Genomic DNA, 9,181 nt, shown 5'->3' with positions numbered 1-9,181 from the left:
CCTTAACCAACAATGCAGTTCAAGAAATAGAGTTAAGAAAATATTTGCTAAATAAACTAAAGTAAAAAATGTAATAAAAGGTAACAATATAAGATTACATAACAATAACGAGGCTATATACAGGGGTCTGTACCGAGTCAATGTGCGGGGGTACAGTTTAGTCGAGGTAATTTGTATATGTAGGTAAGGGTAAAGTGACTATGCATACATAATAAACAGCGAGTAGCAGATGTGTAAAAAAAAAAAATTGTCCCCCAAAAATTGCCTATAGCTAAAACTTCAATGATAAACCCGAAGTGCACTGCAACCACTCATTAGCCTAGGTTACATTTTGGAGTTCACTATAGATCTTGGCCTATTGCAACAACAAAAAATACGGTTATTATAGTTGATAGTACAATGCATTTTGCACAACTCATGCACAAGACCTTTGATGGTAAATAGGCTTTTTTCAACTAGAGATGCAAAAGTTTGTCCTCGAGCGTTCCTAGTTTGATATATTTGCAACATAGTCTTACTTGGAAAAGTTGAAATTCAGTCAAAGTTTAAATGCCTAGTTTTTTCTCAAATGTATATATTCACAGTTCTTCAGAAACGCATGAACTGTGCTAAATGATTTAGCCTTGTTCCATCGGTCCATTAGGCCTAATATTGACGAAGATATGAACAACACTTGGGCTGCTTTGCCCAAATTCACATTTAATAGCAATGGGTTCTATTGTTGTATGTTCTCAACTAAAGCTTTCACTTATTTTGAGTTCATTACATGCCTACCGTTGTTGTGACTGCGCAGTATAGCCCAATTGTGGCTGTTGCGAATTGTAACTGGGAACAACCGCAGGTGGTTGTCTGTTGTAGGCCTATACCCATTTACAAGGCACAAAACATCCACATTGGGAATGAATGGGATTACATAATTACAGTTTCGCAATGTAGGAAGGTAATAATTATTAAATAGCTGATTATTCGTTTCAGATGTTGTAATCTGTGAATGCGTTGAATGTACCTGTCAATCAAATCCCACACTCAGCAGTAAGATAAGAGAGGACTGATTGCCACAACAGCTCTGTGTGTGTGAGGATGACCACACCCACCCTCCAACCCACACACACACACACCCACCCACCAACCCACACACACACTTAAAATGTTTTGCCGTTTTAATAGGCCTATACTTTCCCACACCCCATATAGGCCTAACGTCATTCATGGCATCATCACACTGGTTGAACTGTTCAACTATTCAAACTTCATCACGTGTTTACATCAATAATATTATCGATCAAAATTGAAATAGTAATCAGTATCATAATATACACTATGCCAATCATATGGTTTTTCTCACTTCAATACAAATATCTTTTGACAACTAAACCTCCAATATACAGTACATCACACTGACAGACACCAACGACTACTCATGGGGCCATAATTGTTTCAGTCATATAATGATTGATGTCCGTTGTATACTGTATTTTTATGTGGAATATGGTGTGGACTTGATACTGTAAACTGACTCTCCTTTCTTAGTTGCCCCTGAGGTGATAAATACATTTGTATTGAATTCAAATACAATTGAACTGAACGCTTCAGTCTCTTGCCAGTCATCTAAACAGCCATATGTCAATACGTCGTTTCCTCCGTATGGTTACACATTTCACACATCTGTTGACGTTTCTACTTATAGCTCAGAGAAAACCCCTCTTCCCATACCATCGGTATAACTATAGAAAGAAAAGTTGTAGGCCTAAAGCAATACATTTTCCTTACCATGTTTTTCTGCCACATGGCATTTAAGGTCCCAATCTTATTTGTCAGACAACACCATACAATTTTCTTTTTCTTTCACCAATGACACATATTTGGATAAATATTGAATTCATATTGTATGACTACAGAATAAGCTACTGTTTTACAAAGTTTAGGCCTACAATGGATAGGCGTTTACCCCCCAAAAGTCAGACGGCATACCAAAACGTTACAGGTAACCGTTACATAAATGTAATCTTACAGCTAAATGTGTATCCGAATTGCCACGTAGTCTGTTTGTGTGTCTGATTCAACTCCTAGTGGATATGGATTTTATAGATCACTCCAGATTACTGTAATCCAACGGGTCAATGTTGGGGTACCAGGCCATGCAGAAATCACAGTCAACAGGCTTTTTACGCAACCAAATCTACTAAAGAAGTTGTGTGGTTGCGTTGAGTTATAGGCTACCTGGGGCCTCCGCCTGGAGGCCTACGTCCTGTATGTAACAGGGGTTAGCCTGGAGCAGTTTAAATCAGAGGTAGACGCACATTAAATATAGCAGCTTCTGTTGCATTCTCAGATACTGGTCCCCTGCCCTGCCTTGGGTTAAGTGTTTTTGAAACTAAAACATGGTTAAATATTACTTGTTATCTTGGTATTTAAAGTAGTTTCATGATCATCATTATTGTTATCAGTATATCTGTCAATATATTTGTAAATTACTATCGGAATGAGTTCCTCCAGCATGCATTGTAGGTCATGACATTTGTTTTAGGCTACATTTGTTGGTTAAATGATGGCAGCTATTTTTTAGTTTTCATACATCTTAATTGTCTTTAGTAAAAGAAACATGTTCTTAGGAAAAAATAAAGTTAGTAATTATCATGTACAGTGCCTTCAGAAAGTATTCATACCTCCTGACTTATTCCACATTTTGTTATGTTACAGCCTGAATTCAAAATTGATTAAATATATTTTCTCACCCATCTACACACAATACCCTATAATGACAAAGTGAAAACATGTTTAGACATTTTTTGAAAATGTATTGAAAATGAAATAGAGAAATATCTAATTTACATAAGTATTCAAAACCCTAAGTCATTACATGTTAGACTTGGGTAAGTCCAAAAGCTTTGCACACCTGGATTGTACAATATATGTTTTAAATTTTTCAAGCTGTCAAGTTGGTTGTTGATCATTGCTAGACAGTCATTTTCAGGTCTTGCCATAGATTTTCAAGACGATTTAAGTTAAAACTGTAACTAGGCCACTCAGGAACATTCAATGTTGTCTTGGTAAGCACCTCCAGTGTATATTTGGCCTTGTGTTTTAGGTTATTGTCCTGCTGAAAGATGAATTTGTCTCCCAGTGTCTGTTGGAAAGCAGACTGAAACAGGTTTTCCTCTAGGATTTTGCCTGTGCTTAGCTCTATTCTGTTTCTTTTTATCCTAAAAAAAACTCCCTAGTCCTTGTCGATGACAAGCATACCCATAACATCATGCAGCCAACACCATGCTTGAAAATATGAAGACATTGAATATCCCTTTGAGCATGATGAAGTTATTAATGACACTTAGGATGGTTTCAATACACCCAGTCACTTCAAGGATACAGGCTTCCTTCCTGTATCCTTGAAGTGTTGTGTTGGATTTGCCCCAAACATAACTCTTTATATTCAGGACATAAAGTTAATTTCTTTGCCAAATGTTTTTGCAGTTTTACTTTAGTGCCTTATTGCAAACAGGGTGCATGTTTTGGAATATTTGTATTTTGTACAGGCGTCCTTATTTTCACTCTGTCAATAAGGTTATTATTCTGGAGTAACTACAATGTTGTGGATCCATCCTCAGTTTTCTCCTATCACAGCCATCAAACTCTGTAACTGTTTTAATGTCACTATATGCCTCATGGTGAAATAGTTGAGCGGTTTCCTTCCTCTCCAGCAACTGAGTTAGGAAGGAAGCCTGTATCCTTGAAGTGACTGGGTGTATTGAAACCATCCAGTGTTATTAATAACTTCACCATGCTCAAAGGGATATTCAATGTCTGTTTTTTCTCAACCAGCTACCAATAGGTTCCATTCTTTGCGAGGCATTGGAAAACCTCCCTGGTCTTTGTGGTTGAATCTCTGTTTGAAATTCAATGCTCACCTGAGGAACTTTACAGATATTTGTATGTGTGGAGTCCATGCAACTTATGTGACTTGTTAAGCACATTTTTACTCCTGAACTTATTTAGGCTTGAAATAACAAAGGATTTGAATACTTATTGACTGAAGATATGACATTTTTTAATTATTTATTCATTTGTAAAAAATTCTAAAACAAAATTCCATTTTGACATTATGGGGTATTGTGTGTATGCCACACAATCTCAACGTAATCAATGTTAAATTCAGACTAACACAATAAAAACGTGAAAAAAGTAACGGGGTGTAAATACTTCAGAAGGCACTGTATGTGCATGCCTATTCTTCAACAAATCTTTGATGATTCTTTTTTTTTTTTTTTTTTTTTTTTTTTTTTTTTTACTTTTATCCCCTTTTCTCCCCAATTTTTGTGGTATCCAATCGCTAGTAATTACTATCTTGTCTCATCGCTACAACTCCCGTACGGGCTCGGGAGAGACGAAGGTCGAAAGTCATGCGTCCTCCGAAGCACAACCCAACCTAGCCGCACTGCTTCTTAACACAGCGCGCCTCCAACCCGGAAGCCAGCCGCACCAATGTGTCGGAGGAAACACCGTGCACCCGCCCCCTCGGTTAGCGCGCACTGCGCCCGGCCCGCCACAGGAGTCGCTGGAGCGCGATGAGACAAGGATATCCCTACCGGCCAAACCCTCCCTAACCCGGACGACGCTAAGCCAATTGTGCGTCGCCCCACGGACCTCCCGGTCGCGGCCGGCTGCGACAGAGCCTGGGCGCGAACCCAGACTCTGGTGGCGCAGCATAGCACTGCGATGCAGTGCTCTAGACCACTGCGCCACCCGGGAGGCCTTTGATGATTCTTGATTGGCATACCATTGATTGTCTCTGCAATTCTTGTAACGTGTTTGAAACTAAAAAGGGGTATTTGAACAGAGGCGTTCTTAAGGGGGGGGGGGGGGGGGGGGTGCACGGCAATTAGTAACAACAGGTGTTCATCGTCGGTATAGGCAGAGCCATATATACAGTACATGGCGCTGGGTATTGGCCTAGGCACCAAGACCCGCAACCAGCAACAATCCAAGCGCATACAAGTTAATTCACATATACAAGCAAATATATTATTTGCTATTGATTGATTTGTTATATTCTTGAGAATAACTGTTATACTGCACATGGCAGATAAAAACTTTTTTTTGTAACCAACCTCAGTTTGACCGTTTCACCAATTTTTTAAAACAGATTCAACGCACCAGATTAGAGACGAAGAATTCCGAGAGAGTGTATAACACCCTAGATACAACCATACCGAAATACTGGGCCTTGCACTCCCGGTGCAGTGAGACAATGCTCACGGGGCATACTTCTATTCATTTCAGCAATATTAAAATTAATGAGAGAGCGAGAGAGAGAGACACAAAGGGTGACAGATGAACATAAAACATATCACCCCATGCTGTCAGGTGTCAAACTATTGGTTTGGGTGATTAGGCTTTAATACCCGCTGCAGTAGTCCTGTTTCTTGGGGCAGTCTAGTCTGGTGTTCCAACTGCATGAGTACCAACAGCGTCTGAATAGTGAAAATAATTGAGCCCAGCTATACCTTATTTAACCAACTCTTGAATTGTATACGCTATGAAAGTTTGCCCCATGGAACGGTAAGAACAATAATTATTTTGAAATTGTAATGAGAAGTGAACTGAATATAGACCTTTTTGTATTAGATAACGGAATGAATTTTGTATTTCCTAAATTATGCTTGTAAAATGTCTGTGATGGCATATGTAGAAAATGAGCCTATTTGTTTTTACCTAGGCAACTTTAATTTTCAAATCAATAAGGCCTATAGGCCTACACCTGCATGCCAAAACTTTAATAAAGTAGAATTTTAAGTTTGGTCTCGACTAAAAAACGGTGAGATGTTGGAGCAGTTTCGTAATGAAAGGGGAAATGTTTGGAAAATGTTGAATACATTTTGTAGCCTATTTGATTTCGGAAGATGTATAGGCTAGGCCTACATAAGGTAAGCCTATATTTATTTATTTTATATCTGGTTCTGGTCACACATCTCTTAATGTTATATTCTATATAACTTTTAATTTGTAGCACAAGTCGCAATTTATAAGTGAAGTAGGCCTACGAATAAATTATTTAATATGCGTAAAATAGACACTATAGGCGTACCCAACTGTTGAAGTCTTGAAACATTTGCTAATTTGAGGCCGGATTTTGTGTCTAAATAATTTCACCAACAACTGTCCACAAAACTAATGCGATATTTTTTGTTGTTGAGAGATCACCACCCGTTACTTCTGCGGGTGAACGCGGTGGTTTCAAGGCTCAGAATTTCGTTTAGGGCTATCATGTATCGAAATGGCGGTAGTCTTGTCTTGTGCATTAAAGGCGTATCCCAATAAAGACTACGGACAGAGTAACGCAAGCCAAAAACAATGCACAAGAAAATGTAGTTAGAAATTAGGCTGCATAGGCGCACATAGTAATGCTACCCAAAAAACTGAAATTATATTTAGATTCCAAAATGTAGATGGATTCTTAGTTCTCTCTCAAATAGGCCTTTCTTTAAATGACTTTTAAAGACTTTGATTTAGAAACATGTTTTAATACATAAATGATTCACGTAGGTTCCACTCATCCAACGTAGTAGCCTAATCATCTGGTGAATAGGGGTTTATTTTTGCCAAGGGGGATTGGTACTCAGGAGTTATTTAGGCTGTTTATGGCACCTCTCCTGAAAAATATTTTAACATAGCTTCCAATGTTAAAATGTCAAAGATGAATGAAAACATTGTATGTACTCAATATTTAATCAAAGCAATTGGCTACATATGTGAGTTTGCAGTCTTGAATGGCAATGGTTGCACGTATAGGTTAGAGCAGTGGATGCATTAAAGAGAGATGTAGGCTACGATCACTAAATCAAAAATCGAATCAAATCGTATTTGTCACGAGCCAAATACAACAGGTGTAGACTACTGTGAAATGCTTAGTTACTTGGAGCTCTTTCCCAACAATGCAGTTAAAAAGAAAATGAGCTTATAAGAATAGAAAGACACAAATAACAAGGCTATACAGGCCTATGGAATAGTAATGATAGCCTAATCAGATGTGAAGAATGCTAACGATGATTGGTTTACTGTTGAACAATCATAAGTATAATAAAAATGTAATATGCTTGTGATAATCCCGATAACATTTCTACATGGCAACCTTAATACTTGAATTTATTTTAATGACAAATGCTTTGTTTCTAGGTCCTTCATTTGATTTTGAGAGTCCAGAGGTGGGTCATTTTTTATAACATTTTTTTATTTAACCAGGTAGGCCAGTTGAGAACAAGTTCTCATTTACAACTGCGACCTGGCCAAGATAAAGCAAAGCAGTGAGACAAAAACAACAGTTACACATAAACAAACGTAGAGTCAATAATTCACTATGCAGCATATTGAGGGGTGGGGAAAAGATACCGACCGGAGGCCGATACCTTAGTTCAGCGATGCACTGCTGTTGAAGCATACTGTCTTTTATAGTAACAATGTGATATATCCCTAGAGAGAAGGGGGAATGGTTTATAACCTACTATTTCTAATGCTATCATGTCTGTTGAGTGGCTCATTAGTACATTGTCAATAATTTTGTCCAATTTATCATTTTTCTAAAAGCACTATTTAATGTTGAGAGCTAATGAACTGCTCAGTGCCCACTGACAACTAGTGCACACAACAGTGCGAGGGAGAGAAAGGCTACATCCCAATTCTCCACCCTCCTCCCAACGTGTACCCTTGACAACTAACCCTTGTGGATTTAAACCCTTTTAATTGGTGTAAGAATTGTTGAGGTAGTTTACACCATTGTTAACTTACATCCATGATGGGAGTATGCAAGTGCGCACTTTGGGAGAAGGGTGGAAAATCAGGACAAAGCCTCTAGAGATCATTCAGTTTCCCCCCCACAATGCACAGCGAGGTCCGTCCAGGTTTCCTATCACACTGGCCTCGTCTGTTCCACAGCGGCTGGGTGGGGAGACAGAACCGGAACAAGGAACTAGAACCGGAATAAAAAACAAACAGTGCACAGCCATGGGGACACAATGGGCTCTCTGTGGCCATGTCAACTAAGGGGACTGACTGAACTGTGTGTGTGTGTGTGTGTGTGTGTGTGTGTGCGCTAAGGGAACAGTAGTCCCATGTCACCTGAAGGTGCATAGATCATGTTTACAATCCCTTGTCCCATATGCTGGATTGAGAAGTAATGCATTTAAAACATGTTTACCTCTGACATTGGAAGTCAAATTGGTCATTCAACCATAACATAAAGGAGACTGTGTCATCTCCAGGGGATGGAATCAGTCGTGTCTCGGGTCCAGCTGCTAGTTATGGTCGAGTCGGAACCAGAACACAAGCAGCCATGAAGCACTGGCCAGGCTTTTATAGTAGAGGAACAAAGAGTGCTCTCTCTCTCTCACACACTCGTTTGCAGGCTTTTCATCTGTGGTCTACAGCAGCAGTGCAGGTTGTGATTAGGACTTAGCCAGGGATACACAAGAAGAAACAGAGTAAGGGAGAAATGGAGGTGAAAAAGAGATGAAGGGTCTAAGAGAAAGGGTCAGTCGGAGTCAACTGTACACCTAATATGTTTCTGTTACAATATAGCATACCCACTGCAGCCCATGTGAAACACCATAAACCTCAGAGCATTGTGTCCTGTAGTTCCATTCCATCCAACAGAACACAGCGATGTAACAGCAAGGCCTGCCCTCTAGCAGAAAATCACTTGAGTTACGCAATGGTAAAACAAAAAGCACAATTAAATACAAACTTTATTAGCTCAGGTGGGCGTTCACACTTCAGCAGACAAAGGAAAGGAGGGTGCTCAACAACAATAACAAAAATCATGAGAAGCGCTTAAACTTCCAAAAGGACTAATTTGAAGTAGAATGAAGTTGGAGTACTCAAGATTTTTTTTTATATAAAAATAAAATAAAATCTGACATTGATTTATTGTCAGCTTGACATCCACCTGGTCACATCCCATAGAACGGATTAAATTGAGATAAAATAAATACATCCCGCCTTTTTTCGTTGAGTGCTCCAACTTCTACCTCAAATCAGTCCTTTTGGAAGTTTTTCTTGATAAGCACTTAAACGTTGTTTTATGGCATAAGAAAAGACCAGAGACCATAGGAGCAAACACCTATGAGGGAACATGTATTGTATAGTGTATCGACTGACAAAATGACACCCCTCTAGTACAGTAACCCCTCAG

Source organism: Salvelinus alpinus, chromosome 31 (genome assembly GCF_045679555.1).
Source record: "Salvelinus alpinus chromosome 31, SLU_Salpinus.1, whole genome shotgun sequence".
In the NCBI taxonomy this organism is placed as follows: domain Eukaryota; kingdom Metazoa; phylum Chordata; class Actinopteri; order Salmoniformes; family Salmonidae; genus Salvelinus; species Salvelinus alpinus.
The sequence above is the reverse complement of the archived record's forward strand: the minus strand, read 5'-3'. Positions refer to the sequence as shown.